This window comes from Molossus molossus, unplaced genomic scaffold (genome assembly GCF_014108415.1).
Source record: "Molossus molossus isolate mMolMol1 unplaced genomic scaffold, mMolMol1.p scaffold_m16_p_2, whole genome shotgun sequence".
In the NCBI taxonomy this organism is placed as follows: domain Eukaryota; kingdom Metazoa; phylum Chordata; class Mammalia; order Chiroptera; family Molossidae; genus Molossus; species Molossus molossus.
The window spans coordinates 27,680,678-27,698,306 of NW_023425355.1; the positions used below are offsets into that span (position 1 = coordinate 27,680,678).

Consider the following 17,629-nt stretch of genomic DNA (forward strand, 5'->3'; position numbering starts at 1 on the left):
GAAACAATCTAAATGCTCAGTAATAGAGAATAGTCAAATTGATTATAGTATGCCTACACAGTGGAACACTACACAGCCATTTAAAAGAATATAACAGGAAAATGTATATGCTTTGACATTAATTATAGAGAAAAGTCAAGATATCAAAATAATCACAACTATGCAAAATTGGATGACACACACATTTGTGAAGTGTTCTTTCCATATATTTAAAATTAACAGAAAAAAAATTGGGCATGTGAAAAGCCTGAAAGGAAATATAGCAAAATATTAACTATGGATACTGATAAGTAATGAGTTTCTTTGTGATTTAAATTTTTTTTTGCTTTTCCAAATTTTCTAAGTTTATATAATGGGCATATTTTATTTTCTTTATATTTTAACTTATTTTTATTAAAGTTATACAATATCATAGTTTACAGAGTTAAATAATTCTACAAGTTTTGTTATGAAAAACAGTGCTTTTTCCCATCTTCCCCATAATTTCCCACTCCCCAGAGGCATGAACTTGCAACTCTTTAAGTTGATGCTTTTGGTACTTATCTTGGTTCTCTAAATAACATTATCTTATTGCTATTTCTTGACTTTTACATTTTTGGCATTGTCTAGCGACATACATACACACACCTTGTCCTCCAGCTCACTCAAGGACACTTCCTATCCCTACATTCTTCCAGTATAGGCATGATTTTGGTTAGACCACTATACTGTGCTTATGGTATAGTGGCTAAGTAGATATTATTTGCAGTTGAGCCATAAAGCATCACAAATACTTTTCCTTTCTGACACAAATATTTGTTTTGCCTGGAGCTAATACTTATTTTATTTTTAAAAATTGTTTTCTTTAAGTAGCTTAGCAGGAATTCAACTTTAAACACTTCATCAATTACCTCCATCTCCTTTCCATGTGTTTAGGTGCATCAGGTATCTTGATATCTCTACTGAAGCCTTTGTCTTGTATGAGCTGGTTGTCTTCTATTCTTTTCTGGTGTGTAGGTATCATCCTGGGACCTATCTTAACCATCATCCTGGAGATCACTTTTTGCCTTTCTTATGCTGGATCTTTTTCCCACTAACCCAAGTCTTTCCTGTTTCTTGGTTTAAAACTCTTGCTTTAACAAAGAGGTGCATAAGGGGTAAATTTTTGAGACCTTGCTTGGCTGAAAATGTCTTCATTCTATCCCCACACTTGATTGAGAGAGAACATGGCTAGATACAGAACTCAAGGTTGAAAATAGTTATTCTTCGGAATTTTGAAGGCACTTTTCCATCATCTCCTAGTTTCCAATATTGATAATTGAGAAATCCAAAGCCATTCTGATTCTTGATTCATTATATAGGACCTGTTTTTTTCTCACTGGAAGCTTGTATGATCTTTTAAACCCAACTTTGAGAAATTTTATGAAGATGTGTCTTGGTGTGGGTCCGTTTTCATTAGTCATGAGATCTTTCAACCTGGAAATGCATGACTTTCAGTTTTGGGGAAATTTCTTGAATTAATGTATATTTAAATTTTCATTTTCTTTATTTTCTCACTATTGTTATAAGGTTCAGCTTCTTCAGATCTGCTGAGTGAATTAATCACTTCATCATTTGTTTTCCAGCTTTCAAAATACTATCAATTTCATCTTATTTCTTATTCTCTTGTTTCTTGTGGGTTATGCCTTTTTAAAAATTCTTTCATTGTCATTTTTACATATTATACACACATGTTATAAATTCCAATCTTTTTAGTTTTGTTATTATTTTGTAAGTCTTGGAGGTATTCTTTCACTGCCATTAAAATGGGGCTCGGTGAAGGAGCAAAAACAAATTCATGTGTTTAATTTGTCATCTTTATGTAGAGCCATGTATTGCTTTTATAATTTAAAATATATATTTTCACACATGAGTGAAATTTTCCAGAAGAGTAAAAGTCTAGGGGAAAACATCTTTTGGGCCCTAGAGTCTCCCTAGAACTCTTTGCATTGCACCTTGTAGATCAGCACTGAAACATCAAGTCAGCTCTGGGGAAAAGCTTTAATGAGCTGCAAGTATCCTATGTGTACCATGACTAGAAATAAATAATATGCTATTTTTTTTTTTAATCCTCACCCGAGGACATTTTCCCATTTTTTTGTTCAGGTAGAGTGGGAGGGAGAGAGAGGAACAGAGAGAGAGAGAGAGAAACATCGATGTGAAAGGGACACATCGAGTGGCTGCCACCCGCACGACCGACCAGGGCCGGGGACAAACTGCAACCGAGGTACGTGCCCTTAGCGGGAACCGAACCCAAGTCTCTCCGGACCGCAGGCTGACGCTCTAACCGCTGAGCCAAACCGGCCAGGGCAATAATATGCTATTATGAAAGTTTGCCATTATATAAAAAATTTCTTTCAGTTCCTCCCTCAGTTTATTATGTTATAGGCCTGACAGATGCTTGTATGGCATGATTTCAGGAAAATATCTCATCTTAAATTTGTACACTGCACCTCCCCACTTCATTCTGCCATTGCCAACCTCCCCGGTAGATACTTGGCCCCAGTTGGAGAACACGTGGGAGGCAACCGGTTGATGTGTCCCTCTCACATCGATGTTTCTCTCTCTCTCTCTCGTCCTCCCTCTCTCCCTCACGCTCTATCTGAAGATAAATGCAAAAATGTCCTCGGGTGAGGATGAAAGAAAAAAAATGTATCCCCAGATGAGGATTAACAACAACAACAACAACAAAGTGTTACCTGAAAATAATGTTGAATATAAACTGTAATTGAAAAAATTTTAAAGGAAATAAAAAACAAAGAAGTGTTTGTCTTTGGGATCCTTCAATGGGTTTATTTCAAAGTTGATAATAATAAACAGTAAACAGCCCTGGCTGGTTTGGCTCAGCGGTTAGAGCGTCGGCCTGTGGTCCAGAGAGACCGAGGTTCGGTTCCCGCTAAGGGCACGTACCTTGGTTGCAGTTTGTCCCCGGCCCTTGTTGGTCGTGCGGGTGGCAGCCATTCGATGTGTCCCTTTCACGTCGATATTTCCTCTTCCTCTCTCTCCCTCCCACTCTATCTGAACAAAAAATGGAAAGATGTCCTCAGGTGAGGAGAAAACAAAACAAAACAGTTAACAGTTACTTCAGAGAAGTATAAAGATGGATGTCTAATGTCCCTTTCTGCTTTATGTATGCTAGCTAGGTCATGCCTTCTGGTCACAGAGGCCTAGGCAAAATCACATGGTTGGTATAGGCAGCAATGTGGACTCATTTGCAATCACGTTGTCAGAGTTGTTGAACATGTTTCAGAAACCTTCCTCAGTCATAGGCAGCTTGAGAAGAGGCTCATAACAAGCCAAGGCTTGCCACATTACTTCATTCCTCATTACTTACAGGCAACATATTATTGTGTGCATGTGTGTGAGTGTGTGTGTGTGTGTGTGTGTGTGTGTGTATTTTACTTAAAACACTTTGTTTTCTTTGTTTTTTTGGGGGGTACGTGCCCCTAGTGGGAACCGAACCCAGGACTCTCTGGTCCGCAGGCCGATGCTCCAACCGCTGAGCCAAACCAGCCAGGGCGACTTAAAACACTTTGTATAGTGTGTTGCTTTTATTACGTGGTTACAACAGAAGGTGTGATTGAAGACACAGGTGTGTGTGGTGGGGTGCAGGGGATGTCCGCCCAGTAGCACATGAGAACCCTAGTCAGACGACAGAGGGGCAAGAGAGATATGGGACAAGTTTTCTGTTGGGTGTTAATTTTTTGGTCTATAACTGGTAAGGACGGCTCAGATTTAAATAAATACATTTATTGTGAGTAATGGCCTTTATTGAGCTCCATCCATCAGCTTGCATCGAGTGGGTTCTTTGACTGAGCAGCAACCCTCATTGTCTCCCTGGCTGTGTGTATTCAGGCTCCAGTCTAGGAAGGGAACAGGGTGTGTACCTCTGCGCTCCACCAAGAGGACATTCCTTCCCCGACAGAAACCACCTGGCTTAGGTATGCAGGATGAGACGCTTTTGCCCCTTTCTTAGTTGACTTTGTCCTGGAATATGTACAGGTTGTTAGTGGCAGCCATGGCAATAACGTTATCAGCAGAGTGCCAGGCCGTGTGCAGAATCTTCTTATTGAAGTCCATACTGTCCACACTGATCTCATCCTTCCTCTTCCTACCTGGACACACTCTCCGAGGCTTCAGACTGGCTCAAGGCTTGCTGTTCTCTCTGAAAGCTTCCAGGGTCATGTCCCTCTGCATGTTTCTGTCAAACATCCTGAAAAAGTTGTTGTAGGACCTCGTCATGATCGCACTGTCCAGACCATTCCAGCAGCACTCAAACTGGTTGAAGATGAAGTCACTTTCATACAGGAACACAGCTTGCTTGGAAGGTACTCATGGACCTGGTGGGTCTCAGAGGAATGGCTTTCCATGTTGAGATCCCTGACTTTAACCAACAGGTTGCCTCAGGTCCTCATATGCTGACCACTATGACTGAATTTCACATCAGAGATGGAAGAAATTATTTCTGAGAAGAAAGACCTACTGCAGGGATCATCAGGTTCTTCAAAAAAGTTAAGAGTTGTTGGTCGCACAGGACCGAGGAGCACATGTCACACTGCTGGATGGTCCTTTTTTTTTTGCATTTATTACAGTTAGAGCAGGAGGGAGGGAGAGAGAGAAACTTTGATTTGAGAGAGACACATCCACTGGTTGCCACCCACACGACCCCAACTGGGGTTAGAGACAAACTGCAACCCATACGTGCCCTTAGCAGAACCGAACCTGGGAATCTCTGGTGCGCAGGCTGACACTCTAACCACTGAGCCAAACCGGCCAGGGCTGGATGGTCCTCTTTATACTGCTGTACACAAACATGTTGTACTGGTGCGGGTGGAATTCAGCCGTGGTTATGCCATCTGTCAGCTCCTCCATGTTCGTGGGCTTAGTGTCCACGATGTTAAATCTTCTATCTGTGATCTCTAAATGCCACAGATTAATTTTCAGGCCATCTGCAGAAAGATACGTTTCATGATCACTGTGTATGGAAATGGAATTTATATGGCATGTGTAAGCATTTGCACAACTTTGTTGTGGACTTGTTTCTACCATGAGGTCCATGGGCTTCAATATTGGGACCCACAGTGCTGTAATTCTAAATGGGTCTCAAAGTCATCCATCTTTATCTTTCAAATTATAACCTTCTGCTCTTTTATCTCATTCACGTATTTTCCATAATTTAATAATTTTATCATTTGTAGAGAGTAGAAAATGAGCAGTATTCTGTTGTGGTAACCACTTAATTTTGTTACTTTCCCCCTCAATTTCTAGACTTTTCCAATAGTCAAACTCTGGTTCATGACTTTGAAAGGTACTGTAAACATTATATTCTCCCCTAGAATGAGGGTGGCTTTTACTCTCTTGTTCCCATTGAAAAATAACAACTCTGCCACCCTTGTCTCCTGTTACAAGATCTCCAGAGTAATTAAATTCAACAGTTGAGATAATGTCAGTTTCTGCCACGTACTCATCCATGGCCCCTTCACCTGTGAGAATCAGTAGCAAGTTGTTGCCACCCGCCGGGCACCCACCGCCTCTGGCTCCTGACTTGGCTGGCCAGCTGGTCGGCAGGTCAGGCAGGCGCCCGCGGACCAAGCCGCCCCCACCTCTGCCCCAACTTATTTGTTTTTAACACAGGGCATATAATAGGAAAGATAATAGGTATATATTTGGTATATACCTGGTATATATTTGGGGGATGAATGGTGAGGGAGGCAATGTCTCCGATGGAGGCCAGAGTTAACAAACTGATCCACGCTGGCTCTGTGGAGAGATGTAAAGACTTGTGAACTCGCCCTGGCCAGTTTGGCTCAGCAGTTAGAGCGTCGTCTTGCGGTCCAGAGAGACCTGGGTTCAATTTCTGCTAAGGGCACATACTTCGGTTGCATTTTGTCCCTGGCCCCGGTTGGGGTCCTGCGGGAGGTAGCCACTCGCTGTGTCTCTTTCACATGGATGTTTCTCTGTGTCTCGCTCTCTTCCTCTCTCTCCCTCAATAAAAAACAAAAACAAAAAAAACTTCTGAACTCTAATATGTATATTGTGGGTGGGAATGCAAAATCGTATAGTCCCTATGGAGGGGAATTTGTTGCTATCTAATAAAATTACACATGCAGTAAAGCAACCTTACTTCCTAGAATGTGTTCCAAAGACATACTTGAAAAAATGCAAAATGACATAGGCCTGATGCTATTCACTGTAACCTTATTTGAAATAGCAAAAACTAAAAGAAACTCAGTACATTCACATAATGAAATAATACACAATCATAAAAAAGGATGAAGTTAATCTTCATATACTGACATAGAATGATATCCAGGTTATACTAATTGATAAAAAAGCAAGGCAGAAATAATTTTTTTCTTTATTGATTTGAGAGAGAGAGGAAAGGAGAGCGGGAGAAAGATAGAAACATCAATGAGAGAGAACACCGACTGGCTTCCTTCTGAATGCCCCTCACTGGGGATTTGGCCCACAACCTGAGCATGTGTCCTGACGTCTTGGTACATGGGTCAATGCTCAACCACTGACCTACACTGGCCAGGCAAGAAATAGTCTTTATAGTAGCCCACCTTTTGTGTACAAAAAGGGAAGATATACATATATACACACATGTTTCTTTATATTGTTTTCAACAAAAACATCAAAAGTATGCCCTGGCTGGTGTGGCTCAGTGGTTTGAGCATCTCTCGTGTACTGAAGGGTCTTGGGTTCCATTCCCAGTCAAGAGCAGGTACCTGGGTTGTAGGTTCGATCCTACCCTCAGTTGGGGTCCCTGCAGGAGGCAACGAATCAATGTATTGTTCTCACATCAATGTTTCTTTTTCTCATCGATGCTTCTCTTTCTCTCTCTCCCCATCCCTCCCTCCCTACTACTCTCTCTAAAAAGCAATGGAAAAAATATCCTTGGGTTAGGATTAACCAAAAAGAGAGAGAGAGAGAGAGAGAGAGAGAGAGAGAGAGAGAGAGAGAGAAGAAAGAAAAGAAACATCAAAAGTATAAACCAAAATAAAAAATAAATTTATGAAAAACTGGGGGGAGGAGAGAACAGAGTGCAGTGATAGAGACAGAAGCTATACTTCTCTAAATGTACCTTTTTAAAAATCTAGTGTTAATTTTGGAAGCATAATTTAAAATAAAATTAAATCAAAGGAAAAATAAAAAGCAATCTCTAACCACTGAAAATGAAGAGAAATAAATGAATCTTTCTGTATATTATGTTGTAGCATAATTATTCAAAGAAGAAAATAACTTCAAGTGACTTTAAAACACAGTATTTTGAAGACCTACAGCCAACATCATACTCAATGGGCAAAAACTAAAAGCATTTCCCTTGAGAACAAAAACAAGACAAGGATGCCCACTTTCACCACTCTTATTTAACATAGTACTGGAAGTCTTGACCACAGCAATCAGACATGAAGAAAAAATAAAAGGGATCCAAATTGGAAAGGAGGAAGTGAAACTGTCATTATTCATAGATGACATGATATTATACATAGAAAACCCCAAAGACTCCATCAAAAATTCACTAGACTTAATAAATGAATTTGGCAAAGTAGCAGGATACAAAATTAATGTCAAGAAATTGACAGCATTCTTATATACCAATGATGAACTCACAGAAAGAGAAACTAAGAAAACAATACCATTTAACATTGCAGCAAAAAAATTAAGATACCTAGGAATAAACTTAACCAAAGAAATAAAGAACCTATTCGCAGAAAACTACAGGTCATTGAAAAAAGAAATAGAGGAAGATATTAAAAAGTGGAAGCACATACCTTGTTCATGGATTGGAAGAATTAACATCATTAAAATGTCCATACTACCCAAAGGAATCTAAAGATTCAATGCACTCCCCATCAAAATATCAATGACATATTTCACAGAATTAGAACAAGTACTTCAAAAGTGCATATGGAACCAAAAAAGACCTCGAATAGCCACAGCAATCTTGACAAAGAAGAACAAAGTAGGAGGGATCACATTACCAGATTTCAGGTTATACTACAAAGCCACTATAATCAAAACAGCCTGGTACTGGCAGAAGGACAGGCAGATAGATCAATGGAACACAATAGAGAACCCAGAAATGGACCCAAGACAATATGCTCAATTAATATTTGACAAAGGTGGCAAGAGCATACAGTGGAGTAAGGACAGCCTCTTTAATAAATGGTTTTGGGGAAATTGGACAGCTACATGCAAAGAAAATAAAACTAGACCATCAATTTACACCATACACAAGAATAAACTCAAAATGGATAGAAGACTTAAATGTGACTCATGAATCCATAAAAATCCTAGAAGAAAATGTAGGCAACAAAATTTCAGACATCATACGCAGCAGAATTTTCACTGATACATCACCTAAGGCAACAGAAACAAAGGAGAAAATGAACACATGGGACTACATCAAACTCAAAAGCTTCTGCACAGCAAAAGAAGCAAGCATCAAAATGGAAAGGCAACCCACTGTATGGGAGAGCATAATTGCCAATGATGCAACAGATAAGGGGTTAATTTCCAAAATATATAGAGTACTCATACAACTCAACAAAAGGAAGACAAAGAACCCAATTAAAAAATGGGTAGAAGAAGTAAATAGACACCTCTTCAAACAGGACATACAAATAGCCAAGAGACATATGAAGAAATGCTCAACATCACTAATCATCAGAGAGATGCAAATTAAAACAACAATGAGGTATTACCTCACACCTGTCAGAATGGCCACCATCAACAAATCATCAAACAACAAGTGTTGGCGAGGGTGGGGAGAAAAGGGGACTCTAGTACACTGCTGGTGGAAATGCAGACTGGTCCAGCCACTATGGAAACAATATGGTGTTACCTCAAAAAATTAAAAATTAAACTTCCATTTGACCCAGTGATTTCACTTCTAGGAGTATACCCTAAGAAGCCTGAAACACCAATCAGAAAGAATATATGTACCCCTATGTTTGTAGAAGCACTATTTACAATAGCTAAGATCTGGAAACAGCCCACGTGTCCATCAGTAGACGAATGGATAAAAAATCAGTGGTACATACACACAATGGAGTATTATGCAGCTGTAAGAAAGAAAGATCTCTTATCCTTTGAGACGACATGGAGGGACCTGGAAAGTGTTATCCTAAGTGAAACAAGCCAAATAGAGAAAGACAAGTATCATATGATCTCACTGATTTGTGGAATATAAAGAACATAACAGTCTGAGTAACGGGGTAGTCCCAGAGACGTGGAAGTGGGGTACAGACTGACAATCCCCAGATGAGGGGGTGGGGGGGAGAGATAAACCACAGAACTTATATGCTTGTATGCATGAACAATGTACATGGACAACAAAGCTGGGGACAGGATGGGGAAGGAGGGGGGTATCAGTGGGGGAAAAAGGAAAAACATCTGTAACAAAAATTAATTAATTAATTTTAAAAAACACACAGTATTTTGTCTATACCTCCCTGGTGATATATGGTCTAAGGACAAAATGAACCACAAAACAAGATCTTAAACTGCTTTCAGTAGTCTCATGTTAATAGCAATATTAGCATGTTACTTTGAAAGTATTATTGGTTTATTTAGAATAAAACAAATAAGTATGAAGTTAATGTAGTTAGAAAACAAGATAGTCAGCATAAAAGAAAAACATATATATACATACAAAATAAAGAAATTAGGCCAAACCTTGTACTATTAATTTTTTGTACTATTAAATTTGAATTAGAAATATCATTACAAACTCTTGATATTTTTCTTTTTAAAAAATATTTCTTCTAGGTCTATCCACTGAAAAGCCTGGAAGCAATGACAACTCAATGGCAACAAATAACCTTAGCATCCATTCTTTGGTCTTTAAATACCATTTCCCACCTAAAGGGACCCAAGTGTACAAGATGAGCCTGAGATCTCTTGTAGCAGAAAGCAAGGGAACTGTCAGAGATTACTGAGATTCTGTCAAAAAGACTAAGAGCCATTTTGAAGGGGATTGCATTGGCCGAAGTTAAGACAATTTGTGCATAAAAAAATAATGAGTGGATATCTGGCTTTAGCTCAGGCATATTAAGAGCTTAGAAGTGGCATTGCCATCCTTACAAAAAATTTAAAAACTGAGGTCAAGAATAATGGTGGCGTAGGTAATTCCAGGGCTCTGTTCCTCCACAAAATCAACTAATAAGCTGGCAAATTGTCATAATCAACTTTCCAGGAACTCTGGAACCTAGTAAAAAAAATTTACACCAAACAAGGAAAAGCTTAATGAAGAAAGAAGCTGCTGTAATTGCAGTAAGAGAGGATTTTGGGTATTTGCAATTGCCTGCTTTCCATCCCTTCTCATTCACCAAATTGGGGGCAGCTGTGAAGATGCCGGCCCACCCTCTTGGTTCAGAATGCTTGTATCAAAGGAAACAACCTTATTCTCAAAGAATTGGACATGTGTACTTCAACCTGTCTGGTGGTTCCTTAAAGAAAGATCATAAGGGCCTGTTTGTTTTGCTCGCCTTCAAGTGTTCCAAGGGCTGAAGCAACTTACTGGAGCGGGGCGGGGCGGGGCATTGCTAAAAGCATTTCAAGGCAAAGGTATTTGTCACTGCACCCTGTGTCAAAGGGTATCAGTTGATAAGCAATAAAGAAACTGAAAAAATATGGGAAGAAAGAGTTTGGGAAAGAAGATACATGAGGGAATAAGGGCTTTTAAAAGTTCCTGGGTATACCAAGAAAACAAGGCCACACACATGCCTGGGTCGGAACAGATGCTCTGAAAAGGCCTGAGAGAATCCTGAGCTTTCACCACTGGCTGATCTTCAGAATTCAGGCAAGCAGAAAGTGAAGGTCAAAGTGAAGTTGTTAACAGCCTAGCTAAACACTAAAGGACTACACCAGAAAAGAGCCCATCTACAAAATTTGGGAGAATATTACTTTCTTTTTCTTTGTTTTGGCTCCAGGCATTTAAAGGAAAGATCTGTTAAAACACTAACTGACCACTAAGATAATGGAACTCAGACGTCAGCAGCCACATATGACATAGAATACAGACTTCAAACAAATAGTTTAGAAAAGTCACTAAACAAACAACAACAATTCACAACAAGCAGCAGCAACAAATCCAGAATTTCAACTTATTAAAAATATACAGTTTTCTAGAAAAAATTGTAACTCATTCAAACAAACAAGAAAGTATGGTCCCTATATAGAAAATAGTCTACCTATTTTCAAGTCATCAGGGTGGGGGAGGGGAAGTGGAAGGAGAGAAACAGGGCTTTTGGAAATGTAGAATACTATAAAGAAGAAAATTGTCACCACTAATCCCACCCACCATGCAACAATTACAAACTAAGTTCTTGACATGTCTTTCAGACATTTTTCTATATATATATATGTCCTTTTTTTTAATCCTCACCCAAGGATATGTTCTTATTGATTTTGAGAGAGAGAGAGAGAGAGAGAGAGAGAGAGAGAGAGAGACATTGTGTGTGAGAGAAACATTGATTGGTTGCCTCCCATATATGCCCTGACCAGAGATCGAACCTGCAGCCTAGGTATGTGCCCTGACTGGGAATCGCACCGGCAACCTTTTGGTATACAGGACAATGCTCCAACCAACTGAGCCACTCAGCCAGAGCTATATACATGTCTTTAAAAAAAATAAAATGTGGACTGTACTGTATATGTTATTTTGTGACCTGATTTTTTTGTTAGCTTGTTTTGTTTTTCTCTCTGTTTGTATTATTATATCCTTGGGGGTAATCATGCTAAAGTTTATCAAAACATTTTAGATGTGTAAACATGACCAAGTTTCATTTATCTTCTTCCCACAGCTGTTTTATTAACTACAATTAGCCCTTTAATGAATATGTACCACATATGCCAATAGAATGATCATCTCTAGTTTGAACTTTTGCAGCTGGTCCCCTGGCTTTTAGTTTTATCCTCATCTAATCCTTCTTTCACACAAATATAAAAGAGATCCTCCTGAAATAGCCCTAATAATGTCACTCTTCTGCTTAAAAACCTTCAGTGCAAGAGACTATAATAGTATGATTCCATTTATATGACATTCTCAAAAAGACAAAACTATAGGGACAGAGAAGAGATCAGTAGTTGCCAGGGGTTAGGGATTTGGGGAGGGTGTGACTATAAAGAGGTACTACAAGAAAATTTGGGGCGGGTATTGGAATTGTTCTGTGTCCTGATCGTAGTGGTGGTTACACAAATCTATAAATGTGTTAAAATTCATACATTACCCCAAAATGTCAAATTTTCTATAATTTTTGAAAAAGCTATCTATGGTTCTCCATTGCCTATGGATTCAAAATCAGGATTCTTGTCTAATGTATGTAAAGCCCTCCACGTTTCCCCCACCTCCAAGTCTACCTTTTTAACCTTATCTCTCATGGAGCCTCACCCCAAATGCACACAATATTCCAGCCACCCTGTAATTACTTGCTGTTCAGTGGATGTATATATGTCACAGACCTTGACACCTCTGTGTCTTTGCTTATAACATTCCCGCTGCTAAAATGTACCCTTACCCACCACCAATAACAATTCTACTTATCATTCAAGGATTAGTTCACATTTCACATCCTCTGTAGACCTCAGCTCCTCAGTCAGAATTTAATCTCTTTCCTCAGTGTGCTCCCGCAGAACTCTGCTTTTAGCTCATTGACTGACACTATTGGGTTTATAGGAGAAGTCCAAGCAGAAGCAAGATCCAATAACCATGCAATAAAACACTTAAACCCACTCAGAAGTATTCACTTAGCACCAAGCATTTGCATTTCTTCTGTTCCTGTCTCGGCATCCAATGCCCCACTGGTTTTCAGGCCGCTTATGCCTATAGAGTTTAAATTTGCCCTGTTACTTGCCTTCCTATCCTTCAAACCTCATTCTCAATTAAATAAGTTCCAGTTTTTCTACTCTGAATTCTTGACTTGGATTCTTTTATGCCACTCCCAGGGACATTCTAGTTTTCTGACCTGGCTATGCCTGTTCAATCCCACGCTCCTGGCTGGAAGACAAGGGAACTTGCCTAGCAGGTGTGGGTACCTGAGTCTGAGGCTGGTAGGAGGAATGTCTCATTGGCAAGTGAGCCAATCCAAAGGGGAAGACCAAATTGGAAAGTCAAGTGTGGCAGGCAGAGGGTGATAAACAAGAGAAGCAGAGCCAAGTGGGTCAAGTAAACAACGAGGAACTGAAACAAAAGGGGAGGGGAGGGGGAGGGGAGGGGACGGGAGGGGAGGGGACGGGAGGGGAGGGGAGGGGAGGGGAGGAAACAAGCAAACAAACAAACAAAAAACCCAATGAGGAACTGGCGTCCAAAGCCAAGAATATGAGCACATGGAGAACAGAGAACCATATAGAGCAGGCTAAGCCAAAGGCTCTTTGGGGTAAATAAATATTAGTGATAGGGGCTGTTTGCCTATTCCCATCTGTGCTATGTGTGAATGAACATGCCCTATTTAAAAAGCCAAAGACGAGTATAAAATACCCACTGACTTCAGTCCTGCCCAGTCCAGACTATGGGATCCAACATCAATGTGAGGAAGCATGGTAGAATGTAATGAACAAGAACTTTGGACTCAGAAAGACCAGGATTTAAATTCCGGCTCTTTTCCTTAATAGGTGTGTGACCTTGGGCAATTCACTCTCAACTTCAGCTTCATCATCTGAGAAATAGAAATAGAAATAGATAGCATCTACCTCTGAGAATCACTGTGATGCTGAAGTGAAATTATAGAAATAATCCAATATGGACCTTGGTATCTAATAAGCACTTTGTAGATGACAAGCCCCTTTCCTTCAAGGGCACCCATCACAATTTGACTTATATTTCTAGTTATATGAAGTACATATCTCTCTCTCTAACTAGATCTTAAAGTTGAGGGCAGACACTGTGAATCATTTTCACATGTATTTAATTTTTTTCAATTACAGTTGATTCAGCATTATATTAGTTTAAGGTGTACAGCATAGCAGTTAGACAATTATATAATGTACAAAGTGGTCCCCCCGTAAGTCCAATACCCACCGGGCACAATACATAGTTATTACAATATTATTAACTATATTTTTCATGTTGTACTTTACATACCCATGACTGTTTTATAACTGCCAATTCATACTTAACCCCTTCACCTTTTTTCACTCAGCCCTTCAAACCCCCTCCCCTCTGGCAACCATCAGTTGTTGTCTGTATCAATGAGTCTGTGTCTGTTTTGTTTGTTTGTTTATTTTTTTATTAGATTCCACATATAAGTGAAATAATATGGTATTTGTCTTTTTCTGTCTGACTTATTTCACTGAGCATAAAACCCTCTAGGTTCATCCATGCTGTCGCAAATGGTAAGATTTTATTCTTTTTTATGGCCCAGTAATACTCTACTGTCTACATGTACCATTTTCTTTATCCATTTATCTTTTGATTGGAGCACTTAATTTACTTTTAAGGTAATTATTGATAAGTATGTACTTATTTGATTGTTTTTGGATGGTTTTTATAGTTCTTTCCTGTTCCTCTCTTACTCTCTTGCTCTTTTATATGTTGCTAACTTTCTGTAGTGTTGTGTTTGGATTCTTTTCTCTTTATTTCTTGTATATCTCTTGTAGATTTTTTATTTGTGGTTACCATGTGCTTCATATATACCAAGCAAGCTATGTTTATAACAGTCTATTTTAAATTGATGGTCACTCAAGTTTGAACACATTTTAAAATCACTGCCATTTTTTTTTTTTTATCCTCACCCGAGGATATTTTTCCATTTTTTGTACAGATAGAGTGGGAGGGAGAGAGAGGAAGGGAGAGAGAGAGAGAAACATCAACGTGAAGGGACACATCGAGTGGCTGCCACCCGCACGACCAACCAGGGCCGGGGACAAACTGCAACCGAAGTACGTGCCCTTAGCGGGAACCGAACCCGGGTCTCTCCGGACCGCAGGCCGACGCGCTCTAACCGCGGAGCCAAATTGGCCAGGGCAAAATCACTGCCATTTTTACTCACCCCTTCATGTTTATTTTTTTGTCATTATGTTTTATTTATTTTGTGTGTGTACTCCTTAATTTACTGTTGTAATTATGCATGGTATTCCTTCTTTTGCCTTTTAACCTTTGTATTAGCTTTATACTTAGTTGATCCACTGTTTTTATTATGTGTTGACCTTGGTGAAAATTTCTTTCCTTTGTAATATTTTCTTATTTTTTTATCTTCTTTTTCTTAAAAGTCTCTTTAACATTTCTTGTAATACAGGTTTGGTGGTGATGAAATCCTTCAGCTTTTTCTTGCCTGGGAAACTCGTTATATGGTCATCGATTCTAAATGATAGCTTTGCAGGATAGAGTAATCTTGGTTGTAGGTCCTTGCTTTTCATCACTTTAAATATTTATTGCCACTCCCTTCTGACCTGCAAAGTTTCTTTTGCGATATCAGCTGACAAGTCTTATGGGAGTTCCTTTGTAGATAACTAACCGCTTTTCTCTTGCTGCTTTTAAGATTCTCTCTTTGTATTTAACCTTTTACATTTTGATGATGATGTGTCTTGGTGTGGGCTCTTGAGGTTCATCTTGTTTGGGACTCTCTGTGCTTCCTGCACTTGTATGTCTGTTTCTTTCACCAAGTTAGGGAAGTTTTCTGTAATTTTTTCAAATAAGTTTTCAATTTCTTTTTCTCTCTTGTTCTTCTTCTTCTGGCACCCCCAAGATGTGAATGTTAGTACACTTGAAGTTGTCCCAGAGGCTCCTTACATTATCCTCATTTTTAGGGGTATTTTTTTTTTCTTTTTGCTGTTCTGATTGGGTGTGTTTTGCTTCCTTATATTCCAAATCAGTGGTTTGCTTCTTGGCTTCACCTACTCTGCTATTGATTTCCTGTAAATTATTTTTTATTTCAATTAGTGCATTCTTCATTTCTGACTGGTCTTTTTTTATGCTCTTGAGGTCCTCACTAAGTTCCTTGATGTTCTCACTAAGTTCACTGAGCATCCTTATAAGCAGTGTTCTGAACTCTGCATCTGTTAGGTTGCTTATCTCTATTTTGTTTAGTTTTTTTCATGGAGTTTTGTTCTGTTCTTTCATTTGGGACATATTTTGTTGTCTCCTCATTTTGGCTGTCTACCTGTGTGTGTTCCTTTGTATTTGGTAGAGTTGCTATGCCTCCTAGGCTTCCTAGGGTAGCCTATTATAGTAAATGTCCTGTAGGGTCCAGTGGCACAGCCTCCCTGTTCACCCCAGCTGGGCCCACAAGGTGCACCCCTCATGTGGACTGTACCCTCTTTTTTGTAATTGAGTCTTGAATGCTTTTGGCACATCAATGGGAAGGATTTACTCAGGCTGATAAGCTGCAAGGACTGGCTGTGCCCACTGACCAACAACCTCTGACTACCTTGGAGGATCAGCTGTGCAGGGGCCCACCACACAGAGCAAGACTTACTTCAGCAGGGCTCTGGTACCCACTGAGTCCACTCCTTGAGTGTGTCACTTGTGGAGGTGATTGGGTGGTAGTGCTTCAATGTGGTCCGAAGCTGTCTACTGGGTGTGCTGGCTCTGGGGTCAGCTCAGCCACTGCCTGTGTTCTACCCACACCCACCAGGCATAAGCTACAAAGTGATCTGCAGACGGCTGCTTCTTGTGCTGGGCTTGGAGGTGCCCAAGCAAAGCCAAGCTGTTAACCAAGGCTGGCTGCTTCTGTTGCCAGGCATGGGTCCACTTAGCGAGAGGTATGGGGCTCACTGAGGTCAGATGCTGCTTGTTTGACAGAACTTAGGAAAATCTGAAGCAGAAGCCAAGACAGGCCAATCCTATGGTAAAGCCACTGAAAACAGCTTGGGGGGTCCCAGAAGTTGGGTGGGGCAGGGCCTCAGTGAATTACCATGGCAGAGCAAACAATGTGAGCCAGGTTTCTGGAGTACCAGATATGGCGCAGGTCTGCTGGACCTGTGGGAGAAGGGCTCACCAAAGGAACAACGGCTTCACCAGCATGTCTGTCCAGGAGAAATCTGCCTCTCCAGCTCTGGCCCTGATGCCAAACAACTCAGTTTTTCCCCGTATGTCTCTGGTGCCTTTCAAGCTGCTTCCTCCACACTGGAGCCTGGGGGAGCAAGACCGAGTAAGTTTGTGCGCGGGCCTTTCAAGAGGAACTGCCTGGGGCTCCAGCAGCCTCAGCCTCAGTTCCCCTAGTTTTTACAGCCCGATGTTATGGGATTTTTCTTCCTGGCACTGGAACCCTGAGCTGGGGGTCCTGGTGTGGGTCATGGACCCCATTGCTACTCAGGGAGGACCTTCACAGCTGAGGTATCCCTCCTAATTTTTATCTGCCACACGTGGGTGTGAGACCAGCCTTCCGCGCCTCCACCCCTCCTACCAGTTTCAATGTGGCTTCTTCTTCAATTTGTAGCTGAAGGACTTCCATTCCACTTGATACCAGGTGGTTCTGAATGACGGTTGTTCTGTAGTTAGTTGTAATTTTGATGTGGTTGTGGGAAGAGGTAAGTACCACATTTACCTACACTGCCATCTTTAACAGAAGTGACCTCAGTCATTATTTTCTTAAATAGGTTTTCAATTTCTTCCTCGCTCTCTTCTCCTTCTGGTAACTCTATGATGTAAATGTTGTTATGCTTA

The 17,629-nt window shown here is 40.2% G+C and overlaps 1 pseudogene; it reads right to left on the reverse strand.

Annotated features, from left to right (window-relative positions):
- Positions 1-3,990: 3,990 nt before the first annotated feature.
- Positions 3,991-17,269, reverse strand: LOC118636149 (annotated as a pseudogene).
- Between the last annotated feature and the right edge of the window lie 360 nt (positions 17,270-17,629).